We start from the raw sequence: 17,878 nt of genomic DNA, 5'->3' as shown, positions 1-17,878 counted from the left end.
AATATATTCTTGTTAATAGGTGTGTTTAATTGTTATACAAGCATTGCAGCTATTGCACTGTACAAGGTTCATCCACTGCTTTTGTGGACTTGCATTCATGTTTATCTGGGTAAATAAAGCTGAAGTTTAGTCAGGATCACAAGACAGGTTTTGATGAACAATCATCATTCTTATCAAATGAAAATTGCACAGAGAGTGGTTGACTCAAGAAAGGCATTGTAACTAATTACTATGATCATTGTTATTTTAAAATTAATTTTGACAAGATCCACTATTGGTAAGCACCATTAATTTGTTCTATTCTCCTGACTGTTTTTATGGGATATTGAAATTACATATGTCATAAAAAACTGTTCATTTTAAAGTATTATTAAAACTTAATACAATGACAGTAAAATTATCCATACTATAGAACGTGTTCATTGTTATGAAAAACTGGTAAATTGTTAAATAAATAACAGGCTCAGTGAAAAGGAAAGCAAATCTGTACTGCACAGGAACTGATCTACTCTACATGTTACTTCCTCTAGAAAACAGAAACAAGGGAAACAATACATTAAAGTTACCTATTTTTGCAGGCACATAGACGCTCATATTGGAAATTTCTATTTTGTGTTAATATTTTCTCCAGAAGTTCCATAAACAGACAATGATCTTGTGATGAGGCAGTAACAACATATCTGGGGTGGATATCTGGACTATTTTCTATGTATCTTCCTTGGAATAAACCAAACTGGGAATTCTCCTGGTTGCAGATGTTGAATCAGAGCTGGATTATTTGCCTCCCCTGGGAATGCTGGCTGTGCATTCTCATTTGTACAAGCACAGAGTGCAAAGGAACACATTTGCACCACTCCTTTGTTCCAATAGAAACCTCAGGATGAGCCACAGCTCAGTCGCCTCCCTAAAAGCGCTCAGAGGTGAACAATTCTACCAAATACAAGCAATGCTAGGGGAATACTTCTCCCAGCATTTAAGGCATGACTGTATTCAAGAACTACTGTAGAACTTAGTCCAAGCGTCTGTAGGGGATATTATTTAAAGAATAAGCAAGAGTGCTGTATCAAAAAATGTGCATTATTTACATAAACTAACACTAAACTAGGAGGGGTGGGATGTATTGGGTTTGTGTGGTCAGGCTGTAGGAGCAGGAGGACACCAGAGATTTGACTTCTCTGAAAAGCTGCCAGAAGCCTCCCCCATGTCCAACAGAGCCAGCACCAGCCTGCTCCAACAGACCAAGGCTGAGCCCACCAGCAACACCAGAGAGGGGGAGGGCGAGAAAATGGGAATGAAGCAGGGTGGTCCATGAGGAAGGGAGGGGTTGTGAGGGCAGGTGTCGTAACATTTGGTTTTATTCCTACTTACCCTGGTCTGATTTGATTGGTAATAAAGTAAACTAATGTCTCCAAGTTGAGTGTTTGGGGAAATCAAAATCACTTAGCAACTGCTAAGTGATTTCCCTGTCCTTACCCACAAGGCTTCTGCTATATTTCCTCTCCCCTGTGCATCTGAGAAGTGACAGAGCAGCTTTGGTGGGCAACCTGGCCTCAGCCAGAGCCAAATCACTCTGGTCCCAATACAAAAACCATGATGGTATCAGATCTTTGCTGGTAAGAAGGAGGAAAACAGATTTTATGGGAATATATCAAATATATATATATACACATATATATATATATACACATATATCAACACAAAGCAGTACATGCCCAAGCTCATAACATCAGTCTCTCAATACTTGTTTATTCTTTTGTCCCTTTTATTTGCATTTAACCAGGTCTTCCACAAGGCTGCCACAGCAATACAGGATTTAGATCCCTCTAAAGAATTTCTTTGCCTTCAAAAACAAGATGCTGCACTAATAGATTTTCCCACCATTCATTTTATTTTTAATAACCTGTGGAGAGGAGCCTTGGGTATACTCCAGGAAGCCCTGGGTGGGGCTATTTATTCCACTGGATAAACTGATTCCTAATGATCCAGCTTCAAATAAACTGCAGGAACACTCCCACTTCTCCAGCCACTGACAAATACCTTGTTTCTTTCTCCACAGAGCTGTAAGGCTGCTCTAGAGCTACTATGACTGTGAAGATGAGCAAATGGATTTTACATGGGGATGCTACAGGCAGACTTGGTTGCTGCAGCCTGTTAAGATGAAGTTACTGATGCTAGCACATCTATGCATAGCATCTATTTCCGTAAATAATCTCAAGCTGCAGCGAGGAAATGCAGAATTACTGTGTCTCACATTGCTCCTTGCAGAGTGGAGATCCCATATCCACTGGCAGCACCTCAGGCTGCTTTTACCTGGGGTCTGAAGTTTAATTTTGCACAGTCAGCACCTAAACACATCAGAAACATCAAAAGGAAACTTAGCAGCAAATAAAGGAACAAGAGATATTGAGGCTATCCAATGAGCCCTAACCTCAGAGCTTTGAGGTCTAGATGGAAGTAGAAATGCCAGAAGGTTTAAGGGAAAACAAAAAATACAAACTCCTTCTGTGCTAACATTCTCCCCCAAAAATGGAATAAAGAGGACAAACTGAAAGCGAGCATTTTCTGTCTTTCTTTGAGGAAGTCCTAAGTGATTTTATAAAACTTGTTTTCAGCCAAAATAAAGACATTTTCAGCTCTCAAAGAATATCTGATTAGCACATTCCAGCTGTTCTGTTTTCCAGTTGAACACAATAAACAAAGACAAGAAAAAATCAGTTTAATTAAATATGAGAGAGTTATTGCTGAGCAATCTGAAATGAAAATTATTTGTCTAGTAAACAAGATGCACAACAACAAAACAAAATGTTAATAAGTTATAGTTCCTGTCAATATATCAAACTTAATAGTTATTGAAGAGTTGTTGCACCACTTCAAAGATATCATCAGCTCCTCAGCTAACATTTTTTGCTGTGCATGGCCATACACCTTAGCATCACTTGAACTTGACAGAATTTCCCCAAAATGTAAATTTCTTACAAGCAAAGCCAAGCACTTTTGTAGCAGACTAGAAAGAAAGACATAAGCAACTAAAAATCAGTATTTGATAAACTGTCAACTTTACCCCCCCCAAGCTCTTTTTGCAAAATGGGATGGAAAGAGATTCCTCAGCATATCACAGAAAGTGACACATTTTAAACAGAGAAAAGATAAAGCATTTCGAGAATTTATGACCTCACAGAAAGTGGTTTACTGTTTTATTTTTCACCTAAAAAATAGCATTCCTGTGATCAGTATGTATTCAGTGCAGTGCTGGATGCCTATATTCATTGAATTTTTCAATGCATTACAATGCTGGGAGAGAAGGAGAACCTTGGGAAAGAAAGGAGGAATAAAATACAATTTAAAATAGATGGTAGACATTTTAAGCTGGGGTTTTTTTTCTTTTATTAGCGTACTAATTTATTTTAATATCAAGAAGAGGAAACTCCTCACCAAGGAATTTAATAAGAAGGTAATGATCTGAGAAATAATAGAGTGAAATACATACAGATTCTGTACCGTACTTTCTGATGGTTGGGGTGCCACCAGTCATGGAGCAAAAACCACTGAAAACACTACAAGCCCAGATTATCAGGGATTTTCATTATTTCAGTCAGAGCGATCACAGGTGAGCCATGACTGCCAGAAGAGCCACATGAAGCAGGAGTCAGCAGTGTGGCACAGTGCAGCTACTAAAGAAAAAGCAAAATGTGTCCCCAGTGTGATGAAGGCAGGACCCTGCCTGTGGCTGCAGGAAAACTGAAGCTACCTGCTCAGACTCTAAACCACATTGGCAGCTCCTTTTACTGTGCATGGGGAACATGTATTCCCCAAAGACTGGCAGGCCACTTACACAGGATGTGAACAAAGAAAAAGGAAATGTGGAAAGGGGATACCAATAAAATTCAGGTCCCATAACCACTGCAAAGTCTTTCTCTTATATATCCTGCATATTGGAATCTGCTTCTTTCAATTTTCCACACACAGATTTTAATTATGGAGCAAAAGTGTAAGGACCATCTGAACAAAACAAATCCTGGTAGAAGAGTACATGAAGAATGGCACACAGTTATTCCACTGACATTTAAGGAGGGAAAACATTTAACATGATATGCTGAGAACGAAACCTTTGAGCTACATAAAAGAACGGGAATCAGCAGTCTCTTACTCCTCAGTCTTGAGTTGACCATGTTTGGATGATGTTCAGTCTGAAATCTGCTGTTTGGAGGCACCGTGGGACAAAGGCAGGGCTGTGCTGCATTCCCTGACTCCTGAGTGCCCCCAGGCTCATCTTTCTCACGCCTAGCTGGTCCTGCAGCTATCCATAACTGGAAATGTAGATTTGACACAGACCTGATTTTCCACACATGCTGTAGAAGGAAGAACCCTGCCCCATTCTTTCATGTGCCTGTGTTCATTCCATCATTTCCATTTTTTGGCCAAACTCATCTCATTTCATTGTTGTTGGGCAGTCTGAGCCTGGCTCAGCACTCAGGCATTGACAAGCACGTGGATTTAAACATCACCTCCAGCCTGGAGGAATTCCTTCCCACACAAATCTGATAACCAGCCACAGAAACCAACTCCCAAACAGGCACCAAATTCTCCTAATGCTGACATTTTCAAATACAGGCCTCAAAGTCAGAATACCTCCAAGACTCTAATAAGTTGTACAAATAGAGAGAGTGGATGGACCCTTTTTAGCCTGTTGGGCTGATTGATAAATGTTCATTTTACCCTAGTAGTATTAATCCTATGGGTCTGCAAGCTTCTGTAATGCTGCTGCTACCAATTCAGAGCAACTTTCATGGGAAATGAATATATTTTGCACAATAGTTCGAACAAATTTGAGCTAGCACTTGAAGTGGATATTATGATTGCATCAGTACTACTCAGGTTCAAGGCTTATATCCTTTTATAGTTTAACCTTAGATAAGAGAATGAACTTCATACAAGAATATGCCAGTATTTATTACACACTAATTTTTGAAAGGCTTAAATAATTTCTCAAGGCTTCCTCCCTAAAGAGATGTGTAATTTCATTTTCAAACTGGTCATCACAAAGAATCCAAACATGCATTTTCACAGAGATTATCAAAGTACTCTGCAACACGGAAATATCTTTCAGGAGGATCTATAAATGTTTATCTTCTGTAAGCATGGGAAAATAAAAGATCTTGGTGCTGGAGGCATGGACATATTCTCAGGCATATAAACATTTTTGTGCTGAAAAGATTAGGGCTTAAATGGAAACAGCAACAGATGAACTGCACTGATACATACTGGATGTGATTATTTCCCTTCTTAAAAACATAACTCCAACTAAAAATCAGTTCTAATGCAGATTAATTATAATGTGATTTTTAATGGATAAGTGAATACCAGAGTGGATAAAACTTCATACTTAGAGCTCAACTCCTCCGTACCCAGCCCTGGCAGCACACAGTGCCCAGCACTGGCACACCAGATAAATATAGTCATCAGTGGGAGAACTCCTAGCAAGTTTTACCACTCTGCCATGAAGATTACTTCTATTATGGGGTTCAGCTGTGTTTTTCATTGCTCTAGCAGTTATAAAAGATTGGCTTATACAGGTTTACATCCAGCATTCAGAGAAGTTATTTTTGAGCCCTGGTTCTATCAAATTAGTCTGGGGACTGAGGGGTGAAGCATATTTCAAAATTCAGTATAACTTTTTTGTGGCAGCTGTATTACCCTATTCAGGGGACAACTTTACATGACAAAGCTATCAAAAGTGATAGCACAAAAAGAACAGTTATCGTGGAGATGACAATAGATTTAAAACAGTTACAAACACAAGTATTTCATTGATAATGAATACCACGGACCTCAAAAATGAGAGGTTAGCTTACATTGTTCTCAGGGAATATTTAAGCCACGCACATGAGAACAACGCAGCCCAAAAGTTTCAAAATGAGCAGGGAAGGCCAAGGATCAAATGTTTGCACACCAACAACAGGACACAACTGACAGCTACAAATATTTACTCTGTGCTTCTTCCTTTGAAGCAAACGAAGCTTTAGTGTGTTGAGGAGCAGCTGTCCCTCTCACACACACAAAACACAGAAGAATTTTGCTTCAAGATGAACAAAGGATTACAGGATTTGGCTTTTCTTTTTTCTTTTTTTTAAGTTCCTTTTATTACAGAACAAAAAAATCTGTAGGTTGGTCTGCAGCTGATGCTGGATGTACAGATGTGTGCCAGAATTATTACTACTGGGATTCAGTGTTCTGCAGCAGATTGCATTTCCTTATCTAAATGAAATTAAAAAGTAGTGGATAATACACACAAAGAAGGATTGTATCTTAATTCCCATACTAAGATGCCTTTGGGGTTTTATGCCATTTACAACAAACCTTGGAGATGCAAAACTTGTATGCAGTCTTTTACGTTGAAAATGTCCTGGTTTCCACAAGTAACCAAACAAATTGAGGAACCAATTGCTTTGAAACCAGCAAATCATGATTTTATTAAAAACATTTAAGGAGAATTTCAAATATATCTCTACAGACATTTCATCCACCTCTGCCATGAATGAAAAATATGATAATGCATTGCTGCCTGTATAATTCAGCATCATCTGCTTGCTTTGCTTCTTCCCACTGACAGCCAAAAAACCACAGATCTCTGAGTAACAGCAAGGCTGTGTAAGGGACAAACCTGTATTTGAACCTCTCAGTTGTATATTTCAATATCACCCGCTCCCAGTCAAGCCCAGGAGAATTCAAGATGCTTATCAAGCCTATTCTCCAGGAATTAATTTCCATGTATCCCCTTCTGGAACCGGTAATGCCAAGCTAGCAGCAGTCTTTTCAATGATCCTCCACCACCTTCCCACTTCATCCTACTCTGCTCACAGACTGGAGGACAAGACAAGCCACCTTAGCAACGCTGGCACCAAAGCTTAACTTCCCTTGGCTTTCACCACACCCTGACAATATGTTCAAGGTCACAGATTTTAAAATTACGACAGCTCTACTAAGAGTGCGATCCCTGGTGGGTTTTAGTGGTCCAGGGCCATATCTACAGCCCCAGCTGAGCTGTACCTCAGCCCACACCACTGAGTCTGCAAAGTCCACACCAGCACAGCTCCTGGGGAGAAGAGGGTATGTTTGGCCACCTTTGTCACCCCCAACCTGCTCAATCCTCATGACAAATATTGATGAAGCACTCTTTCCACCAAAAGGAGGGGCTTGCTGCCAAGAGATGGAGAATACAAAACAGAAAGCCAGAATACCCCTAATAGAGGCTGCAATGGCTGCATTTTAAAAAACCCAAAGAGATAAAGGCAAATAAATCAGGCTTCTGAATAGGACCTGAGAGACAAGCAAGCAGGACAGGCATCTGCAAAGGAAGGATAAATGTCAGCCTCAGGGAGAGCATGGGAAAGCCTCCAAACAGCTTCCTGGCAGGTCCTGCCTCTCCTGGGAGGAACACTAGCCAGCAAACCTGGGAGGGAAGAGGAGAGGAAAATTGTGTGGGTTGTGAGATATTTCTTTTTTCCAAGAAACTGGACCCAGATCCTTCAACTTAGTGACTTCTGAAACAGAAGCTGAGGCAGTCACATTCTAAAGGGGCAGCTTTCAGTGCATGGTTAAAAGGGAAATGATCTTACAGATGAGGGGCCATTAACTCCTAAACGTCTTTATCTGCTGTAGAGATGTTCCCTTAGGATACAAAAAGAAATGCAAAAGCAGTCGAGCTCAGAAACAAATGCCTGCCTGTAATTTACTGTCTGCCAGGATTATCAGCTACCTTTTTATTCTTTTGTCAATAAAAACTCAGAGTGAAGTCACATCCATAGAACATTAATACGTACTTGCTTTTCACTGTCCTTCACACTTATTCTTACCTAGCATTGAGCAAGACAAATGGCAATTTTCATATGACTTCCAAGTACATAGTAAGTCCAAAAAATCTAATAATTAAAAAGTCAATTAAGTGCAAGCATGTCATATGTTTGGCAACATTATGATGACAAACTGACAGCCTTACCCCTCAGAAGAGCGCTTGGCAGCAGCTTTGCCCTCCTGCTGCATTGTGGGGTGAGAACATCTTTAGGGAATCCAGGTCAGAGCCACGGGCCAGGCCATAAATGCAGTGCTTCGATGTCTGTCTCACAATTTGCTATGCACAATTCTCCCAGCTCCCCAGACATGTATTTCATTCAAAGTAAATTACAGATTTAATAAAACTCAACATCAAGACTACTTTGAGCAGGAAATTCACCCATTTTTGGAGCTGCTAGCTTAAAATTAGCACCTTCCCAAAGAAACCAGCTAATTCCAAGGAAAGTAGCAAACACAAAAGTCAGCAGCAAATTCAAAACTCAGTTGTGTCACATTTTCCATGCAGAAATAGCTGTTTTTTCAATGTCATGAGAATTTGACATTGATGAGTGAGAGTTTGACAGGACACATTTCATGCAATTTTTGCCTTTAAAAAGCACTTTTTTTTTTTCCTAGTTATAAATAGATTCAAAACATTGGAAATTATTTCTGTTATTCCACATCCTTGGCAAGTTTCTGACAGAACCTTGGCCCAGTGAGTGCAGCAGCACCAGGGGCCAGTGCCCAGCTCCCAAGTGGCCTCCACACCCCCTGTGCCCCAGCCATGCTGGCAGGAACAGCCTGAAATTCAGCTGTTCACCAGGAGTTGGGGTTTATGTTTTATAAAGAAAAAAACAAAACAAAAAAAAAAACAAACCAAAAGAAGCAGCAGTATTACACATTGATTATCCAGCAATTAAGTCCCACAAAGGCAGGTGATTCGCTCAAATCAATATAAGGAATCATTTAAGAGATTATCAGTTAAAGAACATCTCAATAAGAATAAAACACAGTGCCAGCAAGACAGCAATGCTTTGGGAAATCACATTTTTCTTCAATTTGCAAAGGACTTGAGGTTAAGGCCCAGACTGTACTGCCTAGGACAGCCCTCTTCAGATGTATTTTATTTGTATTTATAGGAAATGGCCATTTGAACATTGACTTTCATACCCTTCCAAAAAATTAGAAACCCACAAGTGAACAGTATCACACCCAGTATGATGATAATAATGCCACACACTATAGATTTATCACCTGAAAAACTTCTGTTTCTAAGGAAAAGGCTTTCAAAATAGTGGCATCCTGTATCTTTAATTATTAACATTCATAATCAAGAAAATTGTCCTTCCTCAATTGCAAAATACACTGCCTGAAGTCAAAGCACACTAGCACAGCAAATTTCACCCCAAAGTGACAACGCCAACTGCTGTATTCTCTACTTCCAGGAACAAGGCAAACTATATCAGTGACTGAGGGCAGGAAGACCTTATTTTTTAACAGCAGAAATTCACTTTGTCTTCCAGTCCCTTGGACGAAACAGCAAGCAAAGAACAGCAGCTGCACAAAGTCTGCAGGCTAAGAAATGTCCCACACTCTGGTAAAAACAAAACATGAAGGACAAATAAAAGCTGTGGACTCAGTAAGAACAGAACATACAATGGAAGGCTATTGCACAAACCCTCACACTGCTCTCTCCTGCAGCAAAGACTTCACACAGATGCTTTGTGCACAAAAATCTCAGCAAAAGAACAATATACATTAGTACTAAACTACATAAATATTTTCTTAGTGCCTGCAGTACAGATAACCCTAGAGATTAAGCACCATGCAGCCCTAGAGAGGCACCCCAAATCAAAGGGATTTCTGTTTGAAGTGGAGCTGAAATTTGCTAGGAATCACATATTAACATTTGCAGGCACACAAGCATTACCTTCCCAGAAGGCTATGCCAGCTTTGCAAAGAAGAAAAAGATAGAATTTTGTGAACGAAAAAGCCACCAAAATTCTGTATTTTAGATGCTTCAAATGTTAAGTTATTAAAATCTTGAGAAAGCTAGATTTCACACACAACCTGATCAATGGCAGCTGATACATTTGCAGAAGCCACCATTACCTCCCAAAATCTCAGGAAAAAAAACAGCTCCCAAGATTTTAGCACATAAAGTGCAGACAAGCTTTAGAAAGAGCTCTTCAGCATCAAAAGAATTCCCAAACAACACAAGCCCTGAAGTGCACCTGCAACAAATACTTGAGAAAGAGCAGCATGAGTGATAACCACTATGAAACAAACACAAGGAACAAACCTTGGTCAAGGAAAGAGCAGGTTTTACCCAAACAGAGCAAAAAGTTTAGGGATGGAAACTGGAGAGGGAAATAGCCAAACTCCCTTACCAGAAGTGCAGGAAGTTTTGCTCACTGGGTCATTCACAGTTAGGTGCTCTCAGGGACCACTCTGCTGCTCAGGACATCCCACAAAACCCATGAACTCAATTTCAGATTTACACCATGACGTGCTAACATTCAATTCTGCTTGTCATATTCTTTTAAATACACCAACTCCTTTATTCCCACTTACTTTCATTTCTTGCATCTGCTTCATTCCCTGGAAGCATCTCTGGGGAAGTTTCTCTGCAAGGACCCGTGTGGCTGATTGCACATTGTGCTTTTGTTATCTGATGAGATGCTTTGCTTCTTCATTCCTTCTCATTTCTGGCTCGTTAGGCTCTTTTTCCCCAGCAGGAGGGGGCATATTAAGCCAGTTTAGTTAAATTTATATTATTCTAACTCCTATAATACCCATGTGCTGCACTTCAAGAGCCATTACTGTTAAAAGCACTGGTCTTCAATATTAATAGCATCAGCCACACCAGGTCATCCCAAGGCTTTGTTAAGGCAAATGAAACATTTTAAAGCAGATCAAGCAGGGTAGAATACTGTTATTATTATTTTCCTGAAGTACAATTCTGTTTGGCATTTAAATGTCATCAGTTTGGATTTTGTGGCACTGCTGAACTGACCCACACCCTTTGCTTCTGCCAAAGCTTAAGTTTTTTAGTGAATTTAAAAACCTCCAAGTCAAGAATTCAGCCTACCCCTTCTCAAGGCAAGTCTGCCTTGTGAGTATTGTATTTCAAAAATCAAAATCACTTTCTGCTTTCCAAACCATGTCATTTACAAGCAATTAAGAAAGAAGCAGGACACAAACTGCTGCCACGAGGTCATGGGTAGAAATCTGCCTGTGAGGAGCTGGGATGAGGCTCTTATAGGGGTGATGCTTTCAGCTGAACATGGCGGTGACAGAACTCAGAAATGGAGAGTGCTTCTCAAAGGATGTTGATGCACAGGACGTTCATTCAGTTTTACCTTAATAAATGCTGTATTAAAAATAAACAAATTAACTGTAATCTCAAAACTGTGATCCTGTTTACAACACACACAGTGACCAGTAAATCTGATGACAGTTGTTCAAAGGAAAGTAAAATCTGGTAAAAATAAATCCTCTGTTATTTTATACCTATTAAATCTGTGAGCAACATCTAAGATCCCTACAGCTGAGAGTTGTGAATGAAAAAAAAAATATTCATCGATTCTCCCTTTCTTCACTTACTTAATATGTACATTTCAAAGGGTTTCTTTAAAGACAGTTTCATCACTTGTCCAGAATATTTAGCTACAGATTTTGCACTTGGGATAAAACATTCATAAGCATCAATGAGATCGTTTTATATATATTTAAAAACATTATGTCTAAAACTTCTCCAGCAAAGATATATGCTAAGAAATATAAGTTTAAAGTTATTAACAAAAACAATAAATCAGACTAGCAAAGAAAAATAATTATTTTTTTAAGTCATTGGATTCTGGAGGAATCCTGGCTGGTAGAGCCTGGATCCTTATGGAAATTATCACCTAACAGTGTGATGAGCCCTCTGCAACCATCGAGTCCAACATAAATCCAGCACTCCCAAGCCCACCACTGAGCACACACCCAGGTGCCATATCTAAGTATTCCAGGGACAGTGACTCTACCACTTCCCCAGACAGCCTTTTCAAGTGCTTGTCAGCTCTTTCTGTGAAGAGATCTTTGTCCTAATATTCAATCTAAAACTTTGGAAGGATTTTCTCCAAAGCTCCGTCACATCAGTGACTGCCAAGTGCTTCAATTTTAAGGCCAAGAGTAGGGAGTCTAAATATTTTATAAGGTCTTACAATGGTATAACCCAGAAATCTTTAATCAGAGTCTCCTGCAGCTGCCCTGGAAGTCAGTAATGTGCTGACCTTCAAAATGGATATATTCCTAAGGACTTCTAGTGATAAAGATCCACTCTGTCCTTATGTAGGATTTTTTTCGGGGTTACACTTCTTCCAACACGTACTGGCTTAATTTTAGCTCCCAACCACTGATTTATATAGTTCCACTTTTGCCTATTAGTTTAAAAAGCCTCCTGCAGCCATAAATCTCCTGCTGCAGTGTTTATACAGTTCCAATAAGTATCCTCTTAACCTTATTTTAACTAGACTGAGCCTCTCGTTAAAAATGAATGTTTTACAGACACCCAGTCATTTTTGCAGAACTTTCCTAAGCCCTTTACTAATTTCTGTAATCCTTTTTTAAAACGTGTTGACATCAGAGAGGGGCTGAATGTCTAAGCGGTTGCCATCAGCAGGGTGCATGTGAGCAACAATCCCTCCCCCACAGGTACAGCCAAGGGCCACATTCAGCCACACAAAGCTGGAGCTCACACGTGGCTGGGTTTCAGCCTGACATCCAAGACCCTTTCAAACATCATGGCACTCTAAGATTGAATCCTCCCACCCTGCAGATGCAAGCAATTTTCTTCATTCCTAAATGCATGACCATTGATTTGGCTGCATTAGAATGCATAGGATACTACACCAATTACAATGGGCTTTGAATCAGACTTCAAAAGAAAATGTGCTGTGAAAAATGGGGCTTTTCGAGGAGCAGAAGACAGGCATGTTAAGAGCTTATTCCAGCAGCATCCTGCAGCAGGAGGTACTTATGGAGGTCAAAATGCTGGTGTGCACCAGGAGCCAGCAGGAGCATTCACACCCCAGCCACGAGAGAAGCAGTCAGGAACGGTGAGCTGCCACCTTTGTGCTGACAAGGAGTATCTGCACCTGTTAGTACAGCCCTGTGGAGGGCTGCCAGTTTCTGGCAGTGTTCATGCATAAAGTACATCCTATCTCATCTACTTTAATTATTGCAATAAGCTAACGAGAAACAAAAAGCCAGCAGAGCTGATCTACGCCGCTGAATGGAAAGATTCCATCCTGCTATGGAAGGACAGTGCACAGACACAGTTTTACAGAATAGAAAATGGAAACCAGTTTTACTTGGGATGGGAAACCCGTTCTAAGATGCAGAGTTGTGGCCATTTTCAAGAGTTCCAGAAAAGATTACTATTCTTGCATCGTATAAGCAGAAAAATCAGCAAATCCATGGTCTGATCACCCCACTCCACACTGCAGAAACTCCTGCTGCTCCCACCCTCCAGGCTGCAGGCCTTGCAGACCCAATTCTGCTATTTGAATGTGATACAAGCTACAATGAATGATGAGTCCCTTTCCTTGAGTTCAGGGGGCTCTGTGGCAGTCCTCAGGCTATGGCTGCGTGATTGACAACATAAAAAAAGAGTTTCTGAGACCAAAATGGTGTGTTCCTAAAGCAGAGTAGCTGCAGATTTTCGTAAAAGAACTTCCTGACACTGATCTCTTTCCGAACTGATAATTTTCTTTTAGGGTTTTTCAAATGTAAAGTAACAGCCATTTAAAAAAAAAAAAAAAAAAGTGCTCTGCATCTCTGCTCTCCTCCCTCTTCCAACTCCTCATTTTCACTGAATGGACAAATTCTCTCTCCTCTGCTAAGACAAGGCTCCCCCTTCCTCTGAACATCTTAGCATCCATCAAAGACACCAAACAAGATGACCCCACAGCCCTCTCCACCTTGACAGTGCTTGAATTCCTGTACTGTTTGCCAGCAAACAAGTTAACTTCAGCTTTTTAAATAGCAATAAATTCTTCACTTCTCCCTATCTTCTAAAATACCATGTACATTCACATCTCTCTCAAAGCAGTAATTGTGCAAGCTAGTAATTCTTAATAATTACAATGAAGATGCCTAGACTATTCCTGGCTACCAAAATTGAAGTTCTTATAGAGATGCAAATATATTATTTTTAGAGATGCAGAGCCACATTTTATCTCACAGTCTAATGGCTCTTCCTTAAAGGATTGCAAATTTTCTTGTGCACTGTGTTTTGTCCTGCTAATGTGGCACTTAGAAAATGGGGTTCCCAATATAACAGCATCTGTGAAATTTCTCAGGGGAAAGGGGAAACTGTTATTTAGGTACTTTTGCCTCCACGAAAGTAAGCTTTTTTCTTATACTGATGTTCTTCAAAGAAAACAGTAGGGATGGGGCTGAAAGAAGGAAGATATTGCCATGAGCAGATTCCAGGGTACAAACAGAATGAGAAATATTGATCTAATCAGCCACTCCTCTTCATCACAGTGAACAAAAATTGCCTCACACACTTCCATGCTCAGTGACAGAAGTCAGCCCTTCACTCCAAGGTACAGTTTGTAGTGAATCCGATATTCTTGGAAGCAACATCTTTTCTGTTTAACTTCTTTTGCTGCTGTTGTAAATCTATTCTTTTCAATATGAATTTTGCAGACAGGCTTTTACACACAGCCCAAGCTAGTCCTTTTGAAAATGGCAAAGCTGTGGGCACAACAGCTTTAAGGAAGACCAGGCAATGGAAACTCCTCTCCAGGGGTGTAACAGCTGGCTTCACCAGCTCTTCCAAAGCCTTCAGACTCCCATCAAGTTATGGTGACCATGTGGCTTCTCCTGACACCATACTGACTGTGTAGCAGGACACATGATGAGCAAACATCCAGAGCTGAGGATGCTCTTTAGTGACAGCATTGTTCATGCACCTGACAGTATTATAACTTGAGTTAGGCTGGGGAGTTTCCATGGAAACAAAACATGACACTAAGAAATAAAGCAGAAAACATTTGGAAAGAGGGTCCCAGGCTGTAGCCCACTGACAGTCTGGAAGAACTCCAGTGCTTGTCACAGCAATGAGAGGAGGAAAATAGGAATAAAATAATTTCTTATGAAATGGTTTCATCCTGTCACATTTCAGAGCTGTTTTATTGTTGATGAGCAGTTTGGGCAGAAGCAGGACAACCTGTACCACTGCATAAGCAGCAGCTCCAGGCAGGCAACAGGCAAAGGAGGCAGCAGTGCTCAGAGCTCAGCCACAATCAGCAAGATTCAGCCCTCCCAGGTCAGAATCAAACACCTTAAAACCTGTTCAAATAGACCCAACTTCCCCTATCCAGTGTGGTTCAGGAGCTGTGATCTCAGATGCCCTGCTGGCAGCCTACTGAGAAACTGGGTTTGCCCGGGTTGAGCGTCCCAGATGAACAAGCTCCATAACCCTTGTGTGGAACCACCAGCCCTTTTCCACCAGCCATCAATTCAAGGAGTAGGTGCACGATAAGTGATAATCACTGCCACCACTGCCATCATCTGCTATCTCACCACAGAGCCAGAATTTTCATTTGACCCAAAAACTTCACCCCGACAGAGGAAAAGGTTCACTGAAAGGCAGCAGTTAAGAGAGAAATGTTGAGATCTAATGCTTCCATTATGGCCAAAAGCAAGTGAAGAAGCATTATCTTTCTTTTCAAACACCTCTACCGCCTAAAAACTATTTCAGGGGGAGCTGCACATTGTTAGGATTAACCTCACTGCAGTCTGGATGGAAAAATGGGAGCTCTAGCCAATTTTTGCTAGAAACCCTATGTATAAGGCATCAGGCACACTGAGCCAGCATGCAGTGGACTTACATCTGCCCCAGCCTTAAGCCATGTCAGGCTGGGACAGAGCTGAGCAGCCTCCTCTGGCTCCCCAGCTCAACACAGGCATCACACTGGCAGAGCACAACCCTGTGCTGCATTACCAGCCCCTAAATCAGCTGCAAAAAAAAGGTATTTTCAAACAGCACAGCTCATATTTGCCTGGGTTTTGTAGCTTCACTCCTGAAAGCTGCGTGGCCATGGAGTTCTTCACAGTCTTCTGCATCCTGAGCAAAGAGGGGCACACTTTGACCCTTATCCAGATAGCAAGGCAGAACTCAACAAGTCAGCATGAGATTTTCTTAGAAGCCTGATAAAGAACAAAAAGTTCAAAAAGGGAAGAAGAAGAAGAAGAAGAAGGTCTTGGCTTTAGACTCATTCCACCTACAGTAAAACTTTCATTTGAATGGTTACATGTACTGGTTTTTTTTGCACTTGTCAACTTGACAAGTTACTCCTCTTTGTGCAACAAATTCTTATTCAAAAATGACACTGCCAACAGTTTCTAATAAATATCTACACAAGACAATATACCCTTAATTTCTTAGCTCTTTGTAACTTCTTACTCAACTCCTGTTGAGACATGAGCATGGCTCAAGTGTGACAGGTCTGAAGAAGGAAGGTTCCTGCAGAAAAGGCCTGGATTTCTATGCAGAGAACTCGGTGATTTCTCAGCTCTGCCAAGGTGCTCATCCCAGGCATGTCATGTGTCTCAGTGCTGTGCATGCCTCAGTTCTGCAGTGGCAAAAGGAGATCAAAGACAGCCAATGTTAACAGCAGACCTCCCTGAGGCATGGCAAGATGACAGGCCCCTGGGGATAGCCCTGCTTGTACTCACCCTTGGCCTTTCTCATTCTCTTTGATTGTAAAAGCTTCTCTCTGGATATGGTATTTAGCACAACAAGGGATGTCACAGTGTGTGCGACATATAAGAAAAAGAAAATGAAGTCAAAGACATACTCCAGAAAAAGTCACATCCTATTAGTTTTCTTCATAAATACTAACTAACATGTCCCACAGTAATCCCTGGATTTTCAGTTCTGTATTGAACTGGAACAATCCATTCCAGTTTAACTTTGACTTTTGCTAATGCCACCTGAACCTGCATGGACCCCAGCCTAGGCTTCCTCCCCACCCCTCCACCTGGACCACCAGTTTCCCCATCTTTGGTCCAGCCAGCACTGAGAGTCATATTCAGGGGATGATTTACATTATTTACACCATCCAAACTGCACTGAAGGACATTAACTACATCCTTGGCTAACAGCTGCCTCCCTTTCAGGAAACGCAACAGTTGTGGGGAGGGCGAAGCAGAGAGCTCCCTGTTTGGGAGCACCACACACAGGGCGTTCAAATCCAAGAATTTTGCACATCTGTAATATCTAGGCCCAGCACTGAGCGTGTCCCTGACCATCCTCTAGCAGATCACAATTTAACACACTCAGATTATAGTTGAACCACAAGTACCACATCCCTGTTTAAGAGACGCATGAATTATTGATGATGTTCAGGAGCCCTATTAAACTGTCTAGTGGGCCAGCAAGAACATTCAGTAGTTCAGACGCATCAAAATGAATAATAAAGCTTTCTATTTTGAAGTTTGGCCGTTAGAGAAAAGAACCCTGGCAAATATATAATTTTGTGTAATTTCAGTTGGATGCTCACTGTAATAGCCATAGTATTTATGACACCATGAGTCATAACCATACACTCTTCGGATAGCAAAGACACCATTACCCACACTATTTAAAATCAGAGTCCTTATGCAGGAAAATATTCTACTAAAGGCAAGGCCTGCTAATTTGCCTTAAACTATAGGCTTAGTCTATAAATATGTACTATTTCTCTACGTACATCTGTGTTAGCCATGAAATGCGTGTAAATAAGTGTTATAAAAGGAGAGCTGTAACCATTATGAGAAACACCTTCCAGTAATTCTTTAGATCCTGCCTGTAAAATAGAAAATCCAATTAAATTGCCTTCTTCTTCAAACAAACCCTTGTCATACAATAATTAAATCATAAAATAAAGCCTCTCAGGAAAAAAATACTATTGCACATTCAAAACATGATACCCACTCTCATTCTGGCAGCATTTGTGTGTTTCACTGAGTGCAACGAGAAGACAGAAAACAAAGTTATATTTTTGTTTTG

The 17,878-nt window shown here is 40.7% G+C and overlaps 1 protein-coding gene across 13 annotated transcripts in view; it reads right to left on the bottom strand.

The window, feature by feature from the left end:
- The window catches only part of HTR2C (5-hydroxytryptamine receptor 2C), a 259,463-nt gene that overhangs the window by 187,638 nt on the left and 53,947 nt on the right, over nt 1–17,878 (bottom strand). Inside the window, exon 1 of one of the 13 annotated variants that reach the window (XR_005259909.1) lies at nt 1,474–1,492. The exons of the other annotated variants lie outside the window; for them this stretch is intronic. The gene's annotated coding sequence lies outside the window, so the exon portion shown is untranslated. Of the gene's footprint in view, nt 1–1,473; nt 1,493–17,878 lie in introns of those variants that run through there. 13 annotated transcript variants of the gene reach the window in all.

Source organism: Motacilla alba, chromosome 4A, assembly GCF_015832195.1.
Source record: "Motacilla alba alba isolate MOTALB_02 chromosome 4A, Motacilla_alba_V1.0_pri, whole genome shotgun sequence".
NCBI classification, from domain to species: Eukaryota; Metazoa; Chordata; class Aves; order Passeriformes; family Motacillidae; genus Motacilla; species Motacilla alba.
This window is presented reverse-complemented; position numbering and strand designations above follow the sequence as displayed.